This window comes from Saimiri boliviensis, chromosome 3 (assembly GCF_048565385.1).
Source record: "Saimiri boliviensis isolate mSaiBol1 chromosome 3, mSaiBol1.pri, whole genome shotgun sequence".
NCBI lineage: Eukaryota > Metazoa > Chordata > Mammalia > Primates > Cebidae > Saimiri > Saimiri boliviensis.
Genome location: NC_133451.1, coordinates 177732999 through 177742459, shown reverse-complemented (window position 1 = coordinate 177742459; position 9461 = coordinate 177732999). Strand labels below are relative to the sequence as shown.

The 9461-nt window shown below is 40.8% G+C and overlaps 1 pseudogene; it reads left to right on the top strand.

The window, feature by feature from the left end:
• Window positions 1–8797: 8797 nt before the first annotated feature.
• On the top strand, window positions 8798–9024 carry LOC120367778 (cyclin-dependent kinases regulatory subunit 1 pseudogene; annotated as a pseudogene).
• The last annotated feature ends 437 nt before the right edge of the window (window positions 9025–9461 follow it).

The window sequence follows — 9461 nt, the reverse complement described above, 5'->3', positions numbered from 1 at the left end:
ATTTTCAAAGAACTGAAAACAGTGTGTCCCAAGACTACCATGATCAAAGAATCTGGCATACATCTCATGAAGATTATTTGGGAGCTGCAGTTCTTTGAATGCCCCAGGTGCATGTTCTATAGTTTTTAGAACACAACACTTGTATTAGCTTTAGTTACTCCAACTGTAAAATGAAGTCTTGGGCAGGTTACTTTAACCTCCTGAGCCAATTTCTGTCAAATGGTGAAAAAGATAATTTCTTTCTTAGAGTGTGTGGGACGACTCGATGAGACATGCTGGTTCTTGGTAATCTGTACATCTCTATTAAAGTCAGATATCATCATTATCATAATCTGCTAAGGATCACCCAGGCAGAGTTATTCTGGGCAAAGTGATTTCTTCCCAGGGACTTAAGAAAAGTTTGGGACGGGCCAGACACAGTGGTTCACACCTATGATCCCAGCACTTTGAGAGGCCAAGGCAGGCAGATCACCTGAGGTCAGGAGTTTGAGACCAGCCTGGCCAACATGGTGAAAACCCATCTCTACTCAAAACACACACACACACACAAAAATTAGCCAGGCACAGTGGCAGCCACCTGTAGTCGCAGCTGCTTGGGAGGCTGAGGCAGAATTGCTTGCACCTGGGAGGTGAAGGTTGCAGTGAGCTGAGATTGGGCCACTGCACTATAGCATGTGTGACAGAGCAAGACTCTGTCTCCAAAATAAATAAGTTTGGTATAATACTAGCAATTGCAAAATCCTGTCAATACTAGAGGGAAAGGAACAGGTGGGAAAGAGAAGCATGTTCACCTTTTCATTTCTGGGAAGCAAACATGAAGGAAGGAATGTAAACATCTATCTTTTGCTTAAGATCTCTGTGACTTTGAATAGAACCACGAAAAACATAAACACACCCAGTGACATCCTAATGATAGCTTGAGTTTACGCAGTTCTCATCCTCCCAAGACTTCAAAGTTCTCTCATATTTATTATCTCATCTCTCTTCTCAGCATCCCTCAGAAGCAGTGAAGACAGATATGATTATTTCCATGTAGATGGGGAGAAATAAAGATATAGAGAAGTTATTGCTCAAAAATCAGGCACTGAAATATCCAGTCCAGAGCATTCTTCGGTAAACTTTGGCACTGTGCTTTCACACGGATATATATACATGTGTCTGATTATCATTTTCCTTCACAACTTGTTTCTCCAGTTGCCCTGATATTGGTAAGTGATAGTGTTCATTCAGTTGTTCAAACTAAAAACCTACAGGTCATCTTTGATTTCCCTTTTCCTCTCCATCAATTCTCCCAAAATGCATTTCAGTTTATACCCACTTTCCTTTGCCTCCAGTGCAAGTTTATTTAAGCCCTCATCATCCTTTGTCTGTGGCCCTCCTAAACTAGCCTCTCGGTTTCCATACTGGTCTCCATAATCTGGCCCAGAATGTAGTAACATTCAAAGTGAGCCACAAAAAATGCATAACATACCAAGTTTCTACCTTGCTCAAAACACATCAGTTTCTTCCCATCATGTTTGAAAGTTAAAGTCAAACATTGCCTTTGTCTTACAAGACTTGCTGTTACTTGGACCCTGCACCATGACATCCCAGCATGGTACTCTCTTTGTCTTCTTTGCAGCACTTTTTGCTGTCCGATTTTTTGATTCCTTGTTTATTGCCTATCTTCTTTACCTGCATATAAGTTCCCTGAAGGCAGGGACTGAATCTGTTTTCTTCACCATTATGTCCCTGACAGCCAACACATAGTGGGTTCCAGTGACTAATTCTCAAATAAGGAGTTAATCAAGTATACAGTTATATTTCTTGCTATCCTAAAACTACATAGATCCTTAGTACCTCATTGCCCTATAGATAGGAAATCAGGCAGGCAGTGTTCCAAGTTCCATTAAGAGTCTTTCTTGTAATCTATCAATCAGTAAGTTTGATGAAGAGAAGGACACATGATTCTTGATTCTTCCTCTTATATTTCACAGTTAAGCGACAGAAACAGCTAAATATGAGCTCTGTAATGCAGAACATAAATGCAATGCCAGTTTATCTTTATTCAAGGTCTCAGTTAATGACATCACCATGCCCTTAGTTCCCCAGGCAAGCAAGCAAATGCAGATTATCTTCGGCTTCCCCTTCTCCCCCTGATCCCTCCCCTCCTACCATCCAGATGGATGATCCAGAGATCATCAGAAGTGCGTTTTAGATCTCTCTTTTCTTCCCAATCCTTATTTCAGTTCTGCCTATCTCCTACTTGGACAAAAAGTACCTGCTTCCATTTCTTTCTGGTGTACCTGATTATGGAGAGGGCTTTGGAGTCAAAGGTTCTACACCTACTATCTGGGTGAACTTGGGCTAGGTTCCGGTCTTCTGTGCTTGAGTTCTCCTGTAAAATGGACATAACAATACCACCTACCCAGAGTTTCTGTGGTGATTTTATATACATTATTAAAAATGAAATGTTTAAAACTATGCCCCACACATGGTAAGTGCTTACTAAATGACAGTATTTTTATAGCTCCACTACCTAACTGAATGACTTTGCAAATTTCTTTGAGTTTCAACTTCCTTGTCTATAGGAATGAATACAATATTATATACTTTGAAAGCTTGATGTAAAAAAACTAGGGACAAAATGAAAAATCTAGTATAGCACCTTCCTGGCACATAGGAGGGACCCAATAAAATGTTTGTTTCTTGCCTTTTTTAAACTATGTATCTGTCTGCATCTGTTTCCATATGATTGGAAAGTAGATTGGATTCTATCTAAGGTTCCTTCCAGCATTAATTATTTCCATCCCCATTGCACAAAGGACATGTAAGGGCAATGGAATCCCCTTGTAGAAAGCTAAGTGGTCATGAGGCACCCTAGTTGTCAGGAAACCGGGCTCTTAGAGTCAGGCAAGCCCAGAGAGGCTATTTTAGTCTGCAGTAGTGGGAAGGTGGTGCAAACTACACTGTCTGGCAAAAAATCTGAGCAGATGGAATATTTATAGGCACTCCCCGAGGATTTCAGTTCAATCAGGAAGGATGCTAGGAAGAAAGTTAGACTGATGAGTAGGAGGTAACTGAACTGCATCTTCCTCCAGCCTTCTTGAAACAGGTCTGAACATTTGAGGAGCTGGTTTTCGGATTTTTTTTTTTTTTTTTTTTTTTAAGATAGGATCTTGCTCTGTCACCCAGGCTGCAGTGCAGTGGCACAATACCACTATAACCTCCACCTCCCAGCTCAAGCAATCCTCCCACCTCAGCCTCCCGAGTATCTGGGACTACAGGCACACACCACCATGCCCAGCTAATATTTTATAATTTTGGTAGAGATGGGGCTTTGCCATGTTGGCCAGGCGGATCTCAAACTCCTGAGCTCAGGCAATCCACCCGCCTCAGCCAAAGTGTTGAGATTACAGGCATGAGCCACTGCGCCCGGCTGGAGAAGCTGTGTTTGACAATGAAATACCTAGGGAAAGTTAGAGTTCTTGAAAAGGACTAATTCTAACCCAGCCTTCAGGGGGAGACTCTTACGGTTTAATGCAATCAGAACCACCTGCAACACTGGTTTAAAATTGAGACGCCCTCGACTCATCCCTGGAGAGTTAGTAGGTCCAGCCTGGGTTTAAGAATCAGGTGATTCTAATGTAGGTGATGCTGGGACCACAAATTGAGAAACACAAACGTAGACTTACTTGCCCAGAGGCACATTTAAACGGAAATAACCCAGGCACTGACCAGGGAAGCTGATTTACAAAGGGTACTCTGGAGCTTTGTTTTTGCTGAGAAGGCTGTGGGATCTTGGAGCCAGAGCTGGTTTGCTAGGGATAACGGAGAGGGATTGAGGGTGGCTACCTCCATTCATCCCAGTCTGTGCCGCTCTTCCCTGCCCACCCTCCATGCAGTGCTCAGCCTCTCCTCTTAAGAAATGCCGGACAGAGCTTTAAAGGATATCAGTTTTAAAAGGGAGCTAGAATATTCCCCTGCCCAGAGAAACACACATGAGGGTCCCAACTCCCTTCAGGACCCCAAATGTGAACAGAGGTCACCCATATCAAGCCCCTGAAAGTCCCCTGAAATTTAGTACTGTTAAATTTCAATGAAAACATATCTGAAAATTAGATGCCTCTAATATATTTCTGACCCAAGTTCATTCAAAGATACATTTAACCTATATGAGGAAAAAAATAATAAGATTTGTTATTTTCTATTAAAATTACTTTTTCTTGTCAAATGCCATTATCATTTTAAAAGTTTAAACCTTGAAGTGGTCTTTTGTCTTACAAGAAAACTTTGCCTAAACCAAAGTATTGAGACTAGATAAAGATCCATCGCTTTATCTAATCATCTTTGGAAAATGAAATTCCATAATCTTCCTAAGTGACCATCTTTACGTATTAAAGATTGTTGATCAATTTTCAGACTTCTTTCTTTCTGATCAAATTTAAAGATAATGGTAAACTTTTTAATGCATCTAAATAGGCCAGCTTAAAAATACACACAAACAGAAAGCATGTGCATGGATTCACTAGAGACTCAAAAATTATGACCCAGGTTTCTTTTTAAATGATAGTGTTAGGCAAAAGATGGCTGCCTTTATCAGTTTATCCAACCTAATTCGTATGTATAGTCAAATACAAGCCTATATTCTGTGATTCCATAATGAATAGAAATGATCCCATCATAACATTTTCTTCTGTCTATAGCTAGCTCTTCTTTTTTTTTCTTTTCTTTTCTTTTTGTTTTTTGGGACGGAGTCTCACTCTGTCACCCAGGCTGGAGTGCAATGGCATAATCTCAGCTCACGGCAACTTCTGCCTACCAGACTCAAGTGATTCTCCTGCCTCAGCCTCCAGAGTAACTGGGATCACAGGCATATACCACCACACCGGGGAATTTTCTGTATTTTTAGTAAAGATAAGGTTCTACCATGCTGGTCCCAAACTCCTGACCTCAACTGATTCGCCTACCTCGGCCTCCCAAAGTATTAGGATTACAGGCACGAGCCACTGTGCCCAGCCAACATAAGTTTAAAAATTAAATTCCATCATCTTTTTGTGACATATAAATTAATCTGATAGAATATCTGATACATTTATTATAAAGTTTTCCCCATATAAATTACATATGTAATCAAAGTACTAACTCATCAAAAAATTTAGTAATGATTGATGTTACTGAATTAAACCTAAGTGTAGCAACATAGAAAATAATGTTTTAAATAATCTTTCTCAAAATAATCTCTTTCCCCTGTAATTCAAATAAGAGGTTGTAGAGTTTTTTAAAAAAGTAGGAATCCAAGATGGTATCAGTCCAGTTGACATTCTTTCTCTTTGACAAGATTGTGGAAGACTAAAGATTAAGATAATTTCCTTGTTTTCCATAATGCTTTTATGCAAAAATGATGATTTGCATAATTTCTTTTCAGTCTCAATTGAATTTCTGAAGCTATTTTTCAAGCAAACTTCCACCTGTCTCCAGTGTACACCATCTGTCTCATGTCTCTTTCTCTCCTTTTTTAAAGTATTACAATTATCTGGTAACAGGAGCTGTCAAATCTTTATTCCCCAAGGATTCTTTCTTTTGATAAATGAAAAGGAACTGTGTATATTGTTATGTGTAGTTGTATGAATGTGACGGGGGGTTAAGGAAAGGTCACATGTTCAGAGCAGTAATGGCTAAGTTGACATATTAGAGGAAATGTGATCAGGTAGGTCGGCTAGAGTCTTTAAATCAGATTCTTCACTATAGGAAAATGAAGAAATGTGTGGTCAGAAGGTCAGGGGGAGGGAGGATCTTAAAGCAAAGAAGAGTTTGAAAATAGTCTGTGGCCCATACTACAAAGCATTAAGGAAAATATGGAGGGAAAAGGGGAATGGCTTTCCTCACAGGCTGCAAATTGCTTATAAAGCCTATTGGCATTTGCAAATGGTTGATGCTTTTACTAGGCAAATCAAGTTTTATGTTTACATAGTAAGTATATACCCAGCAGGAACTTCCAGGAAATCACATGGATTGCCAAGAAAAAGTCCTCATCGAAGTATTATTTAGAAAAAAAAAAAAAAAATCCTGCCAAAAACATTAAAGAGGCTTTTAAAAAATTGAAGTTCATGAGGAAATGCAATAGATAGAATTTATATAGCACTCAGAATTTACAACTAATATATCTTACAGCATTTCATAAAACTTTTATTCGCAACTCAATTTCAATCAACTTGTAGAGCTCCAATTACTGAAAAGTATAAAGTTTCAGCTATCCAGAATTATTAAAGAATGGTTCACTGTAAAAAAATAACTTTTATTTGGAGGAAAACATTTAAAATATAGTATGTATCGGCCAGGCATAGTGGCTCACACCTGTAATCCCAATACTTTGGAAGGCTGAGGCAGACAGTTCAGTTGAGGTCAGGAGTTTGAGACCAGGTTTGTCAACATAATGAAATTCCCTCTCTACTGAAAATACAAAAGAATTAGCCAGGCCTGGTGATGCATGCCCGTAATCCCAGCTACTACTCAGGAGGCTGAGGCAAGAGAATTGCTGGAATCTGTGAGGCAGAGGTTGCACTGAGCTGAGATTTCGCCATTGCACTCCAGCCTGGGAAACAGAGCGAGACTCTGTCTCGAGAAACATAAATAAGACAAACAAACAAATAACTAAAAATTTATGTATATTACACACATATAGTATGTATCACTGACTTTTGAAATAGAAGACATTGAAAACATTAACATTTACAGATGATTGCAGTCCATCATTATAAACATCAGTTATTATATAAACAGAGCAGTTAAGACTATAGAGTCAGACAGACTTGGATTAGTCCTGGCTCAAAATTTCTATTTATGTGAATTTAAGAAAGCAATTTGCCGGGTGCGGTGGCTCAAGCCTGTAATCCCAGCACTTTGGGAGGCCGAGGCGAGTGGATCACGAGGTCAAGAGATCGAGACCATCCTGGTCAGCATGGTGAAACCCCGTCTCTACTAAAAAATACAAAAAATTAGCTGGGCATGGTGGCACGTGCCTGTAATCCCAACTACTCGGGAGGTTGAGGCAGGAGAATTGCCTGAACCCAGGAGGCGGAGGTTGCGGTGAGCCGAGATCGTGCCATTGCACTTCAGCCTGGGTAACAAGAGCGAAACTCCGTCTCAAAAAAAAAAAAAAAAAAGAAAAAGAAAGCAATTTAACCTACATAAGTCTTAGTTTCATTGTCTGTGAAATGGAAATAATGGTACCTACCTCATAGATTGTCATGAAGCTTAAAAGAGATAGTACCATTGTTTATTTTTTTAATGTTTCTTTGTTTATGTATTTGAGACAGAATCTTGCTCTGTCACTCTGGCTGGAGTGCAGTCACGTGATCTTGGCTCAGTGCAACCTCTGCCTCCCGGGTGCAAGCAATTCTCCTGCCTAAGCCTCCTGAGTAGCTGGGATTACAGGTGTGTACCACCACACCTAGCTAATTTTTTTTTTTTCTTGAGATGGAGTCTTGCTCTGTCACCAGGCTAGAGTGCAGTAGCACTATCTTGGCTCACTGCAACCTCTGCTTCCTGGGTTCAAGCAGTTCTCCTGCCTCAGCCTCCCGAGTAGCTGGGACTACAGGCATGCGCCACCACGCTTGACTAATTTTTGTACTTTTAGTAGAGATGGGGTTTCACCATGTTGGCCAGGATGGTCTCAATCTTTTGACCTCAGGTGATCCGCCTGCCTCGGCCTCCCAAAGTGCTGGGATTACAGGCGTGTGCCACCTCACCAGGCCAATTTTTGTATTTTTAACAGAGACTGGGTTTCACCATGTAGGCCAGGCTGGTCTTGAACTGCTGATCTCAAGTGATCTGCCTGCTTCTGCCTCCCAAAGCGCTGGGATTAACAGGTGTGAGCCACCTCACCTAGCCAAAAGAGATAATACATTTGAAGTGCTTAGTGTATTTACATGGCTTTTAGAACTCAGTAAAACTTAACCAGTCCTACTATTATTAGTGTTAATGTTGGTATTGCCATGATTATTTTGCACCGAGACATTGTATAGCAGTTTTCTGTTGATAACACTAGAATTCTATATAAATATGTATATATGTGTGTGTGTTTGTGTGTGTGTATACATATGTATTTTTTGTTTTTGTTTTGAGATGGAATTTTGCTCCTGTTGCCCAGGCTGGAGTGCAATGGCTTATTGCAACCTCCGCCTCCCAGATTCAAGTGATTCTCCTGCCTCAGCCTCCCAAGTAGTTGGGATTACAGGCATGTGCCATCATACCCAGCTAATTTTGTATTTTTAGTAGAGACGGAGTTTCTCCATGTTGGTCAGGCTGGTCTTGAACTCCCGACCTCGGGTGATCCACCTGCCTCAGCCTCCCAAAGTGCTGGGATTGCAGGTGTGAGCCACCACACCCAGCAGAATTCTGTATTTGTAAATCTTGTACAGACGTGCCACAGAGTGACTTTTCGAACGGCGCACTGCATATATAGTGGTGGTCTCATAGAATCATAATTGGAGCTGTAAAATTCCTGTTGCCTAGTGAAGTTGTAGCCATCATAAAGTCTCGGTGCAACGTATTCATCACATGTTTCCGGTGATGCTGGGGGAAACAAGCCTATTGGGCTGCCAGGGGTATAACAGTATAGCATATACAGTTATGTATGCTATGTAATACTTGCTAATGGTCATAAATGACTGTGTTACTGGATTACGTATTTCTTCTACTATGCTTTTTAATCATTATTTTAGTGTACTCCTACTTATTAAAAACAAAACTGGTGCTGCGTGGAGTTGCTTGGAAGTTGGCGGCACGGGGCTGAAGGCTAGCAGACGGAGCAATCATGCCACACAAACGCATTTACTATTCTGACGAATCTGACGAGGAGTTTGAGTATTGGCATGTATGCTAGCAAAGGACGTAGCCAAGCTGGTCCCATTGATGTCTGAATCTGAATAGAGGAATCTAGGCGTTCAGCAGAGTCAGGGATGGATCCATTATATGATCCTTGAACCAGAACCTGACATCTTACTGTTACAGCATGGGCTACCCAAGAAGGCAAAAGAATGAAGCTGGCAAGCCACTTTTTAGCCTCAAGCTTTATACAGCTGCCTTTACTGCCTAACATCCTTCTGATAACATTATTATGTTGCCTTCTTGTTTCTCACTTTGATATTTAAAAGATGTTCAATACACTGTTCGAATGTGCTGGTAACTGCTTTGCTTTTTGAATAGCCACCCTCACAGCCCAACCAGATGAGTGCTCAGTGGACCCACAGCCTCTGCTGAATGTGACGCCAGAAGCCACGGTGTGCTCTCTATCCAGAACACACGTGGTGGATTGAGGAAGCATCTGAGATTAAGCCCATGGCTGCTGTAGGGATCGTGTAAACTTACTGCTTTTGTTTTTTCCTTCCGGGTGTTGTTATGTATAGTGACTTGCGGATTTCTGTTTCAGTGTACTAGAAACTTTCCATTTTATTCAAGAAATCTGTTCATGTTAAAAG